Raw genomic sequence first — 14,065 nt, 5'->3', positions numbered from 1 at the left:
CGGCGCGAGAGAAAGCTCATCCTTCTAAGTGTTGTAGCCGCAGTAGTTAATCCCAAAAGCATGTAGGTATTTTACAAGCAGTATTTTTTGATCTGAAAGGCTCTAAACACGGACGTTACATTCCTCCAGCAACACTGAGAACTGATAGCGATGCCGCGCCCTTCTCCCGATATGTGAAAGCGATGACTGTTCTGCTTCGCAGGAGTTCCTGTAACTATGCTCACTACCTTTATTTAGAGCTTTTCAACTATTTTGGAAAATAACAAACTGTTACAATGAGATGATGTGGCATTACACATCTTCCCTGTATTTGAACCACGTTGTGTGCGCATGCGCCCAAGGTTGCCTGCGCCTGTGTCATGGGTGGCTTGTTCCGGGTCGTTACCTCTCAATGCACGAGGCAGCCAAGTCATCGAAAACGTCCCTACGCATATGCGCGGCCGCGCCGAGTAGCAGTGCGCGTCATTTCTGAGACGAAGTGTAAGTAGCAAAAATTTGTCACTCCTAAACCTAAGCGACCTGGAGACTGCAGCACGGTTGCATGAGCACGCTGAAAACTTGTTTAAGACGCGCTGACGAGCATGGGATCATTACGTCACGCGAAGGCAGCGCCACTTTAATGCGTACTACTATACGCAGGCCTATATTTACATTTTAATGGAGTAATACCTTTTTTACATAAAGAAACAAACAATATTTCAATACTAACAAAAAATCGTTGACCGCGTAGAGCAATCAACGGTCACGTGGCCGGGTTCATCGGATCGTTGATGCTTTCGCCGCCGGAGGCGCCACAGGTCATTTTTCGCGACTTCCAATTAATAAATAAAGATATAAATCCATCTCTCGCGAAAAAAAACAGGGTTGGTTTAAGTCAATGCGACGGACAATCTACATCAGTTGAGCATCTCATTTCATGTTCTGGTCAGTTTTCGGTCCCTTTAATATTTTTGTCAGTTATGAATAGAATTGGTTTCCCGCTCAATATAATCAAGTGCCAGCCAAAAAAATCTGGGCGCCAGTCAATTTAATCCAGCCGCCACTCAATTTATTCCAAGTGCCTGTCATTTTAATTCAAGGGCCACTGAAATTAATCCACCGCCAGCTGATTTAATCCAATCGCAGCGAATTTAATCCAAGCAGGTCGTTACGTGACTACCTTGCGACTTCAAGACGACCCACAAGTTTCGGAATTGCTTGGAGCGAATAGCTCTGGAGTGACCTTAAATGGTTATTTATTCAGCATATGTAGAATAAAGCACGAGTGAGTCACTAGTGACCACTTTGTCCGGTGTGACCGCTGCTGCAAAAATCCCCCTCGTGATCACTGGTAATCAAATGGTGATTAACTGAACGCTTATGTCGGAACTCTTGCAGCCCCAATGACCTTGAGTTTTCGTGATCACTGTGATATGTCCAGCTCTATCGTCTCGTTCCTTTTTGTGACGTGCATCATGGGTATCACAAGAAACGATACTGAAAGGGTCACAAAACCTTTGTGTGTGAAATATGGTCCGACCGAGTCGCTCATGATAAGCAGACCAAGTTACAATTCGAGCTGGTACTCATTGGTATCAAACAAATTGTCTTAAAATTACAGCAGTCACCATTGCGAGGCTAATCACTCCGGCCTATTATCGATCACTAGTGATGTGTTCAGATTGATTATTTTGTATATTCTTGCAATATTGCATCATGGGTATCAAACGAAAGGTCATTGAAAGGGCGATACAGTTCTTGTGTGTAAAATATGGTACAGCCTAGTCACTATTGAAAATCAGTTCTGCGGAATCCCGCAAGGTGGCGGAAGGGTTAAGAAAGGGAAAATAGACAACCACCCAATTGTAGCACGAAGCCAATTTCCTTGTGGCTTCGTGCTACAATTGGGTGGTTGTCTATTTTCCCTTTCTTAACCCTTCCGCCACCTTGCGGGATTCCGCAGAACTGATTTTCAATATGTGTCCAGTTGCTTCGAGTTGTCGATGAATTCGCCCTCGCGCTGTCAATTGCTAGCTTCCTGGTTAGCTCAATTGGTAGAGCGACCGCCCCGAATAGGCGTTGGTCCCGGGTTCGATCCCCGGACCAGGACGAATTTTTCGGCAACTAAGAAGCTTTATTTCTGAGAAATCCGTATGGATTTCCTTGTGGCATCGTGCTATAATTGGGTGGTTGTCTATTTTCCCTTTCTTAACCTAGTCACTAGTGATAAGAAATCACTTCCTTTTTAAAGCAGTACCAGTTACAATTCGAGTGTGTACTATTGGTATCAAACAAAGTGTCATAATATAAGCATTGCAGCAGTCACCATTGAGAGGCTAATCAATCCGACCTATTAGCGATCACTAGTGTTGTGTTGAGATCGATGACCTCGTACATTACCGTAATGTTGGATCATGTGTATCAAACGTGGGGTCATTGAAAGAGCGATACAGTTCTTGTGTGTAAATATGGTACGACCGAGTCACTAGTGATAGGAAATAACTTTCGTTTTTGAAGCAGTCCCAGTTGCAGTTCGAGTGTGTACTCATTAGTATCAAACAAAGATTCATAAAATAAGCATTGCAGCATTCAGCACTGCAAGGCCAATCACTCCGACCTATTAGTGATCACTAGTGATGGGTTGAGATCGATGACCTCGTACAGTCCTGTAACATTGCATCATGTGTATTAAATGAAAGGTCATTAGAAGGGCGATACAGTACTTGTGTGTAATATATGGTACGACCGAGTCACTAGTGATGAGAAATCACTTCATTTTTAAAGCAGTCCTAGTTATATTTCGAGTGCATACTCATTAGTATCAAACATATTGTCATTAACGAACATTGCAGTAGTGACCGCTAATCACCCTTGCGTATCAGCGATCACTAGTGATATGTTCTCATTGATGGTCTCCTAACATTCCTGTAACGTTGCTTCGTGCGTGTGAAATCAAAATTGATTGAAAGGGTGATGGAACCTTATTCTCAAGGCTCGGCAGGACGGAGTCGCTAGTGATGACGAGTCGTTTTGTCTGGTAACATACACGTGCCTATAATTTTCACATGTAGTGGATGGTATCAGTAAAGCTATGAATAATTGAGCGTCACTGAAAATTCGTTAACTGAGAATACTGATGGCTACAAAATATGCAATGCAAATAGCATAGAATACGTAGGTTACGCGCACATATGTAAAATTCAAAAAGCACTACGCACTTTGTAGGAATTTCATCTTGTAATGTGCTGCCAGGAACGACACGAACCGAACAAAATGAAAGGCAGCATACGGTGATGCGTAAACTGACAACTTACATTATTTCCAGCGTGGAAAGGCTATGCTGCGTTTCGTTTTCTTCGGCCCTTCACATTCAAGGCCGCGCGTTACACGATTAAATCATACCGACTAGCTCTCCTTGCAGCGTTATCAGCTTCGTAAGCATCCCATTTTCTGAAATGGTTTAGTGTTTACGCATATTCGCTGAAGTCTAAAGGCAAGAATATATCGTATTCGTATAGCGTAGCTCAGTTTTGAGCATAAAGAAAAGAGGCTACAGCGAAGAAGGAAACCCAGGCAACAGGATTGAGCGCTAATGCACCAACTTGCCGATTCTGCAGTGCTAGAATATAGTCAGAAGCCTTTGTTTTTCATTTTTTGAGCCCCTCCATTACGGCAGCAATAAAACCTATATATATGGACAATTGCGAGTGATCGTTGTAATAGAGTAATCCTCTAGAAAAGCAAGCTTGGTTAATGATGTCTTTGTTTGGTAGCTCCTCGCCATTTTAACTCCGGCGAGGTCCTTATTGTATTGCAACGGACTTGGCGAACAGGATAAACAGACTAAACGTTAATGGAGCTGAAGGAGTGATTCATCAATCTTTTCGTAGCATGTTTATGACCAGGAAGACCACGCGTCTCTTGCTTTATTATCTCTTTACTGTTTGATAACCCGCCTGGCATGTTATCGCAATGCCGAACCGAAAACGCTACCCGTGTAAAACACTCTCATATTGTTACGAAACAATCATTGTTCCTATAACGTCGAGCTCTTCTAATCAGTCATGGAAATGGTGATGATGAGAACCCGTGAAAGCAAACCCGCGAAAAACCAACATTGTTATTGGTAACATAAACATCATCTAAATTGGCAGCCGTCCCTCGTGTTGCTGAGCAGTGTTTACATATCACGGCAGTCCAGAGCGGCGTGCACATAAGTGTAATTGTGCCTATCATAAGCGGCAAACTCCACACGCTGGATGAGCTGCATAGAGTGCCCCGCGGCCTCAACCAGCAGGCCACGGCGATGCTCTTTCTTAGAGATGCCTACCGGTGTTGTGAGGAGGTCATCTCTCCGCTCGGTGACGAATACCTTGACGCCTGCCTTTAATTTTGAGAACAGTTCTTCAATTGGATTGAAAAATGGGCTGTAGGGCGGTAGCCGCTTCACTGTGCGCTCGCTTGCAGCAAGAGCAGCCTGTTCAGCGCGGCGGTGAGCTGGTGCGTTGTCAAACAAGAACACTGCCTCTGTTGCCGGTTCCTGCTGAAAAAAGTTTGCCGGCGCTTCTGTGAGAAAGTCGTTAAACGCATCCCAGTGCACCTCGTCCGCAATACTCCAATGCAGAAGGCTATTTGCCGACATGCAGGCTAGCTATAATATTTATATTTGCAGTCTTTGTGCTTGGGGAGAGACGGTATGCTGGAGCACCTCGTTTCGCTCTTCCGAAACTGCGTGAGCACCACACGTTGAAGTTAGTCTCGTCAATGTAATATCGTGTTAACGTAGTTCCCTCGTTTTGAAGCCATTGGGCATAACGGCGCAGCAACAGTTTCACATCGGTGCGATTTCGGTCTACTGGCCTCTGAGTGAGCATCTTTACAGAATAACCATGGCCATCAGAAGCCCATCAATTGTCGACATGCTGACTTCAATACCAGGCATCTTCACCACGAGAGACCTCCTTATTTGCTCCAGGGTGAAGGATGGATTTTGTTCTAGAATTTCTTGCAGGGTATCGACCACGTCTGGGCCAAACCTTTTCGACGAACCTCTACGTGTCTTCGCTGTCAGTTGCCGCAATAGAACGCACTGCTTTATATTTATTCCCAGTGTTTGGGACAGCACTTTCAGATCACCTCCGTGTCTGTGAACATCTATGATCCGGCAACGATCCAAAGGGGAAACGCGAGCGTACTTTTTTTTTCTCTTCGTCAGGTGTCTTCCGTGGTCTTCCAGGGCGTCGATTCTGGCCGTATTCCATAGCAGCAGTAGGTACAGCGCAAACTCTGACTTAATTCAAGGATCACGCACGTGCAGACACGACGATTCCCTGACCAGACACTTCGATGTACGTCTGCTCATCGTCTGCGTCCCACCACGTCTGCTTGTCGTCTACGTGAAAGTGACAAAATGCCTTCGCGGAACAAAGTATTGCCTTCGCGGAGCCTGTACTGCTTTTTTGCAAATTGAGCGAGAATGAAATTTTCACTGGATCCTAAAAAAATTCCACCATCTCCCGCTAAAGGGAACCATGTGTGGATGCGAAGCAGCGGGCAGACGGGTATCTTGAGCGGGAGATGGTGTAATTTTTTTTCTTGCGTTCTCGAGCCTGTGCCTTCCTCTCGCGTAGAATCCGCACTGTCTTCCAGTCTCCATCCAGCTTCCGCTGCGTGGAACTGCCGGCGTCCGAGGCATTCGACTCCCGCAAAGAAGCAAGATCATGTGCGTCTGCCTCTGTGCAGTCTATGCCATTGGTGTCGTCGTGGGATTCTGCAGTGAGGCAAGGAGAGCACGAGCGTCCCGCGTCTAGAGACACAGAAGCAGAGGCGGCCATCGGCCGCTCGTGCCACGTCAAGATGCCAGAGGCGTCGCTATGCCTACTCGTAGCAGGAGGAAGGAGAGCACGAGCGCCCCGCGTCTAGAGCCAACACCCTCTAGAAAAAAATATGAAGGCCTTAGTTATGTTCCCTTTCCACTGGCGCTACGTCAGCAGATGGGGCAAACGCATGACGTGGCATGCGAGTTTTGGGGCGAAGCTCCTCAGGGTGTGGGTCTGTCCCTCCTCTGTAGTATGTAGTAGTAGGTAGCAACTTCTAGTTCTTAGAGTATTCACTAGATGGCGCTGTCGTAGCCACCTCTAGTTCTCAGAAAGATCCCCAGATGACGCGGAGGCGCTCGCTGCGTTGCAGATGCGTGCTGGTGGAAGGCAATCGCTCGATTTAATGCGGCGACGTACGCTAGGGGGACCATTGTAATGAATGGACCACGTAAACCAACAGTACAATAAACGTTTGATGATTAATATATACACGGTGTTTCTCCCGTGTTTACTTGATCATATACTGGGCGAATTACTCGGAGTATTCACGGCTTACCGATGATTACCTCCGGAGCTTCGCCCCACTCATCATCATTCACCCCGTGGATATGCTGTGGATATTTTATGCCTGGGTTTCAAGATGCACACCCTACGCTCCCTCCTGGGGTTTTTTTTTTCTAGTCGCCGCGACACGATGCATGCGCGTGTCCGTATCGCGCTGGTGCGCGTTCATCGCGCGTCTGCCGAAACTCAAACCCCGGCGCGTCTGTACAGACGTACATATCTTCGCTGTTCAGTTGACCGTGTATTTTTCACGGTGAAAGGCTGTGTACGTCGATGCCGCGCTAACTATACGGGGGACATGTAGGTGCACGTCAAGTTCCCGAGAGACCAAGTTCTGAGGAACGCTTGGATTCGTGCTGTGCCACGGGAAAACCTCACGGTCACCGAAAATTCCAGGGTAAGTTCTTGTTTTTTTAGTATTTAAGACTCACTATGCCGTGGTCGCAAAGATAATAGAGGTGAAATCATCTCGTCGGCCTCCCTGACTGGGACTACCTCTTCTAAAGCGGAGCAGGTTGCTATTGCTTTGGCACTCTTGGATTATAAGAGGACGCAAATCTACTCGGATTCTAGATCGGCAGTCAGGGCGTTTCCCTCGGGCTCCATGGCGAAAGAAGCACATGACATTCTTAAGAACAGGACCATAACTATGCACACAATCATTTGGTTCCCGGCACACCTAGGTCAAAATTTGGACTCGCTCACCAACCTCAACGACATCGCCCATTCCCAAGCGCGCGTACTAACTCTCCGCGCGGGAGGAGAAGCCTTGTCACGGAGCAGGGTACAAGAGTTCCGAGACACTTTATTCACATTTATTGAATTCAGAAATCATTTTTATCTGGAAAGAAGAGTATTTCCTCCACCGCACAAAAAGCTTACGAGACCACAGGCGATGACTCGTAGGATGCTACAAATTAATTCTTATCCGAATCTCGCTTTCACGCACTGTCTATTCCCAAGTGATTTCAGCTCGCAATGCCCTGGCTGCGGGGGAACGTGTGATTTAGAGCACATGCTTTGGCGGTGCCCCTGGTTACGTGGGGATAAGAACCTCACAGAGCAGAAATGGAGCTCGGCCCTCAAGAGCTCGCAATATCAGCATCAACTTTGGGCTGTCCCAGAGAGCCTGCGATGCGGCGGTTAGGCTAGCTCTAACTGTCCCCTCGTCGGAGCGGCCCGCGGTGTCACCCTAAGGGGTGGTACTTCTCCGGATCTTTAAATAAAGTTCTTCGTACCGTACCGTAAATGTCAGTTCTTTCAAATTATATATACGTACTTGTGTAAGTGGCTCATGAGCCACACGTTTGTATGACAAGTAGCCATCGGTTTGCTCATTGGATGAAATTTTTTTTCTAGGTATGCGAACTTCATTTCATGGACGAGGACATTATTCGAGTCGCGACGCATACAGAACAAGCAACTGGCCGCGTATTGACAGTGCCGCTAGCTCATGTGCGCCTTCGCCCAGACGCTGTACCGTCGAAGTTCCCGGATATCCGAGCTACACGTCCTGAAATACCGCGAGAAGGGAAGATCCTGACAACAAGCGCGCGCGCATAGAGAATGCAGCCCTCCAGAAAGCCATCGCTGAATCCAACGAGGCGTTGATCAGAGCACGCGAGGAGGATAAAATCAACAGTTTCAGCGAACTTGCCAACCACTTAGGAGCCAAGGGATGAAGTTCCGGGATGTAATGGAAAGAAATGAAAGGCTTCCTCTCATTCACGTCGTCGACGATGAAGCGCCGTGGTTGAAATACTCTGTTTGCGTGAAAGGAGACTTGAGCGTGACGCTAAACGTCATGAAAATAGCCGTAAAAAAGCTACGCGCAAATCTCTGCGTTCCCGAAATCGCTAACAGTAAGAGGGGTATGGTGGAACTCCTGGAAGGCATCGAGAAGTGGGACGATGACCTGATGTGCAACTCAGTCACGGAAATTTGCGAGGCGGTTTGTTTACTGCTAGATCAGCTTTGCACGTCCCAAGCAGAAGACGACGTCAACTGTATTCGATTTCTGAAGGAGAAGTCACCTTGCACCTATCGAAAAAACAGCGCAGGCTCTACTGATTTCATGATATTCTGCTGCATGCATTCTTTTCACTATATCGCCCCATGCGTACGCGTTCATGCGCAGCAATGGAAGCATCACCTTGAGGCATCCTACGGCAATCAGATCAGTGTGCTCGTCTTATGGTATGAGTCCTCAACAAGAGCATCAGAGCGAAACATTTCTCAGCTATATGGCGAAAAGAATTTCTGACATGAGAGATGACCAGCGCTTTGTCACAGTTATGGTAGAATAAATACATATGAAACCCCACTTGACTACAAAAGGGGTAATACTACCGTTGCCGCGCTTATTAGAAATGAAGCTGCTAACTGTGCGCTCGTTTCATGGTGCGCAGTTTTCATGGTGCGCGCGTCACATCGTGCCGGTGCAATGAGTAGAGGCGGATTTCCTGCAAAAGACGCCTAAAGAAGTGATTTGCGGGCTGCAAAAGATTGGGTGCCGGGTCATGTGCGTCGTCAGCGACAGCAACTCTGTCAACAAAAAAGCGATGTCCCTCTTCGAATCACCTCCTCGTAACAGAATTGTGTACCGACATCCATCAGGCCCTTCAAGGCCGCTGTTCTTCGTTATAGACCCAGTGCACATTATAAAATGCATACGAAATAACTAGATCGATCAGAAGAATGACCAAATTTGTTTCTACTTTCCGGAGATCCAAGGAGACACGCCATAATCAGAGCAAATGCAAACAGCGTCATTTGCGACAATCACGGACCTTCACAGCAAAGTCCGTGACCAGCTTTTGAAATATGGCTATGGGCTGTCGAGGAAAGGCAGGACAAAAAGCTTGCTATACAAATCTTCAATGATTATTTACTAGAGGCGTTACGCGCTCTTGGAGCATAACACAACCTGTTCTCTTTTGAGGCCACTGCTACATTCATCGATATCGTACTCAAGTGGTGGAAAATTGTAAACGTCAAAACTGCATGGAAGGGAGAAAGGCTGAGAGATCAGTTTCAACAACCATTGATAACGATCCGAAAATTGCCTTCTTGCACATGTTTCTGAAATAGCTGGATGAGTGGAAAAACAAAGGTCTTGACAAGGGTACTCTGACAAAGAAGACTCACGCTGCTCTTGAACACACTACCTATGCGCTTGTTGAGCTCGCTAGGTACAGCTTCGAAGAGCTTGGAATATCCCATGTTGTTTTTGCGAAGATACAGACCGACTACCCAGAAGATCGGTTTGGAAAGTGTAGGCAGCTGGCAGGTGCGCAATGTCACATCTCCATCAGGCAGATATATGAAGTCGAAAACAAGCTGCGCCTGCAAAGTACCTTGCCTACAGGTTCTACTGACCAGCACTGGGAATATGTCCGAAAGCAAGTTGAGGCGTTGCTTCCCAGCAGCAACGTTGTTGTGATCAGCCAGGCTCTTACGAAGATGCAGGACGTCCTCCCAGTCCTCGTCTACGTTGCAGGTTATGCAGTATACGCCTCCATTAAAAAGTTGAATTGCGCGCAATGCAGGGACTCGTTGACCGTGGACAAGGAGATCACAGTCTCCGCCAGAAACGAACATTATGATCTCGTGAAGCACCTTGACCGAGGTGCCTTAGTTTATCCATCAATGTTTGCACTTAACGCAGTTGCTCACAGCTACGTTGATGTAGAGCAGCTCGCTACAGAGCCACAACTGCTTATGATGCCGGAAAAACGCCAGGTCGTCACGGAACTTACGCTACAATTGCTGGCTAGTGAAGAGCAGTCCGACTTCGATACGCGTGAGAATGGCCACACGATTGAACCAGTGCTTAACAGCGTTTCTTGACATAGGTACAATTCATGGAAAGTTTTAATACTTAGAGGATGCATACCTTAGCAGGTGATTGCTTCCATCGACGTTTTTATATTCGCCCTGAATTTGCCGATGTGCCTAACGTGACATATTCTAATGGACGCAGCGGCCGTATCTTAAAATGTTTGTCCTGCCTTTTTATTTTGGAGGCGCAGGCAGCCTGTACTTAGTGAACTAGTGCCTTGTGTACTGAAATCTTGGCATTCATTTGCAGTATGTGACCCCTTGGAATACCTGCTAAGGAGGGCACCGGCGTCTGTGCTGTATAGGAAGACTATGGCATTCCATTGAGCACCTTTTGTTATTCTGCGCATGGTGAGACTGAAGCCGTTTCTGGCTTTTACTTCTGTTCTACCTTAACATCTACCGTGCGGACGCACTCAACCTGGTCGGTTGTGTTGCCAAGAAGCAGAGTAGTTTACTCTGCTTATTCAGCGAAGACGACAGCAAAGAATTGTTGAAAGATGCTCAAGGACCTTGCGGTCATCGCGGCTACTTCTGGTCAGAAGAAACCTGTAAATATGGTCCGATAAAACTTGCTGCTGGGCGAGTTGGTTCATACTTGCAAGGAAAGCATGGTCTGTAACTTGCGCGCATCCGTTTTCCTTGCAAACTGTGCAAATATTTGTAAATATACGCTATCACTGTAAAATTATCATGCCTACCTGTTCCAACATGCCACCTCACTTCCCTGGAACAAGAGCAGAGCTGCATTTAGAACAGGTTTGATTGTTGTAGAACTGATTTTTCTGTAAAATCAGAGCAGATGAGGTTTTTAGGATCTTGTCCGAACACGAAAGCACAAATATAACGCTAAATTAGGCATTGACACTTGGACAGAGCAGAGATTAATTGCAAAGGGTTAATGAAACTTTATCATATATGGTTGATTAATAATATTATCTCGGGTTTTGACGTCCCAAAACCCTGATAAGATTATGAGGGACGCCGTAGTGGAGGGCTTCGGAAATTTAGACCACCTGGGGTTTTTTAACGTGCACCTAAATTTAAGTACACGGGCCTCAAATATTTTCGCCTCCACCGAAAATGGAATCACCGCGGCCGGGATTCCATCCCGCGACCTTCGGGTCAGCAGTCGAGCACCATAACCACTAGACCACCGAGGCGGGGCGTGGTTGATGAAGAACAACGTAGGTGACAAGTGTGTGAAGCTGCAAGCTGTCCCTCAATTGAGCAGCCTACATGCTGTCAAGATGAAGTTCGAGCTTGTAGGACAACATAAAGAAGATGCAGGTGGCATCCACACTAGTGTGACTCATCTATGCAGTGCAGCTGAGCCGATTTACTGCAGCTCTTCTTCCTATGTATATTCATGCAAACGCTGCAAATACTGCTCCTTTTTAAAGAGTGTTGGTCAATGTTCTTGGGTCAGCAGCCAGGTTTCCGGACTAAAGGAAGGGGTACTAAATAATTAAAAACATAGTGGCACTTCAAAGCTGCTTGATTGCATGCGAGCGGCAATAAAAGATGGAACTTGCTTTTCTGGCCGTAAGATGCCTATCAGCGATTGGTGGCACGTGAACAGCATGAAATTCCGCCCATATAGATAGCGATGAAATTTCTTGAGGGCAAAGATTATCGCCAACGCTTGTCGCTCGATCTGAGCACAGCCATATTCAGCTTGCGATAGTGTTCTTCACGCGAAAGAGACGGGTTTTTCTGTGCCATTTGGAGGTCTATGGAAAAGAACTGCGCCGAGCCCATACTGCGACGCATCACAGCTAACAGCCAAGGGCTTTCTTGGATCATAAAAACCTAGTACTGGGCTTGTCGTGAGCAAGTTCTTCGTTTCTTGAATCGCGAGAGCACATTTGTACGTCCAATTCAAACGCTTTCATTTCCTCAGAAGCTCATACAGCGGCGCACCTCTGGTTGCCAAGATTGTACAGGGACTTTGAGTGGAATGTTACCATTCCAAGGAAAGACTAACTCTGTTACATTTGTGGGCTTGCGTGCATCCTTTATCGCCCTTGCTTTTGATCCCAGTGGCCTGATTCCCTACGCTGAAATTCCGTGGCCAAAATAGCGAACTTCGCTGTAAAAGAGCTTGCACTTTTCCATGCGCAGCGTCAAATTGTGATCGCGTAACCGGGTCAACACTTCTTCCAGCTTCAGCCGACAGTCATCAATACTTGGCCCTCCTATGATGACATCATAGATGTAACACAAGACTGGAGTGACGCCCTTGAGGATCCTGTCCATGACTGACTGGAATATGGCAGGAGCGCTTGCAATGCCATAAGGGAGCCGCTGGTATTAGTAAAGGCCTAGGTGTTTTTTTACCGTTAAAATGCCTGTGGCAGCCAAGTGGCACATCGTACGTTACGTGCAAGTTGAATCCATGCTTGGAGCGAATTTCTAGAAACTGAAGGTTAACAACGGCGCTTTCTAGAAATGCATTATTGTCACGCTTCACCACAGCCCGACAAGTTACAATCACTTCGCCCATCATAAAAAAAAGAAAGAAAGAAAGAGAGGGAGAGAGAAAGAAAGAAAGAAAGAAAGAAAGAAAGAAAGAAAGAAAGAAAGAAAGAAAGAAAGAAAGAAAGAAAGAAAGAAAGAAAGAAAGAAAGAAAGAAAAAGAAAATCCCTCGAGTCCGCCAGGCGCTCGCACGGCGCGTTAATGTAGTTCAGTTGCGATGTAGCGCCCATTTCTACGTTATTTTAGGGGTGAAGCTCCTTATGCCGTGGGTCTGTCCATCCTCCGTTTGTTTGTAGCGTTGTAGTAGCCACCTCTAGCTCTTGAGAAGCGCGCGTTCTGGTATGCAGTAGAAGAAGAAGAGGACGTTGACGAGTGAGGCTCTGGTGCGTGTTCGCCTGTGTGGCATACTTTCTTCTTTACTGCGCGCGTTCTGGTATGCATTAGAAGAATAGGACGACGTTGACGAGTGACACTCTCGTTGCGTGTTCGCCTGTGTGGCGTTCTTTCTTCCTTACTACGTCTCGTGTTTTCAACGACGCCCGAAGAATACATTTCAGAAATAACGCGCCATGAGGCTCCCTCTTGGCACGCTTTCTCTTTAGCTCAGAGTCGCCAGATGGAAGGAATGGCTGCGGAACGGAGGGCACGGAGGCGGCGGCCGCGCGCTCGCAGACAGAATCCTGAGGTGAGAACCCGCGAGGCCGAAGCTGCACGTCGACGCCGCGAAGCAGATTCCGCCATTCGAGCCCGCGAAGCCGAAGCTGCTCGACAAGCTGTACGGCTGCGGCGAGAAGACCCCGCCGTTCGAGCCCGCGAGGCCGAAGCTGCTCGACAAGCTGCACGGCTGCGGCGCGAAGACCCCGCCGTTCGAGCCCGCGAGGCCGAAGCTGCACGGCTGCGGCGCGAATCAGATCTTCAAAATGTGAGGGACCGTGAAGCGGCGACAAAGCGCGCATATCGGCAGGCAGAGCCCGAGGCTGTGCGAGCACGTGAAGTGGCTGCAAAACGCATCAGGCGGGCTCTGCCCAAAGGCGCCGACGCGCGCTTCTAGTGGGACTTCTTTGATAACAGTTTCGGTCATAGTTGCGGTGTGTGCAACAGATTGTGGTTCTCAAACAATCTAGTCACAATATCTTCCATCAAGGATGACCGCGCTCGCGCCAATGCCATCGCCGTGCTGCAGCGCGAGTTCGCTTCGCCGCACTCATCATCATTCACCATGTGGATATGCTGTGATTTCTTTGATCAGTCTCCGCGTTTCTGCAAACGCAACGGCAAGCAGCCGCCTACGAGGCCGGAAAACGCTTTCAAGAGTAGTCGATTGCAGCACCGCCGCTATTTTCTACACAAAACGGCCCCCTCCGCGGCAGGCGGTTGCGCCACT

The 14,065-nt window shown here is 47.5% G+C and overlaps 1 non-coding gene across 1 annotated transcript; it reads left to right on the top strand.

Annotated features, from left to right (window-relative positions):
• The first annotated feature begins 2,015 nt into the window (after nucleotides 1-2,015).
• Trnaf-gaa (transfer RNA phenylalanine (anticodon GAA)) lies at nucleotides 2,016-2,089 on the top strand. The gene has a single exon. It is a non-coding gene; the product is annotated as a tRNA-Phe (tRNA).
• Nucleotides 2,090-14,065: the final 11,976 nt, after the last annotated feature.

This window comes from Rhipicephalus sanguineus, unplaced genomic scaffold, assembly GCF_013339695.2.
Source record: "Rhipicephalus sanguineus isolate Rsan-2018 unplaced genomic scaffold, BIME_Rsan_1.4 Seq870, whole genome shotgun sequence".
Lineage (NCBI taxonomy): Eukaryota > Metazoa > Arthropoda > Arachnida > Ixodida > Ixodidae > Rhipicephalus > Rhipicephalus sanguineus.
Note: the sequence above shows the minus strand (reverse complement) of the source record. Positions and strands in the feature narration are given on the sequence as shown.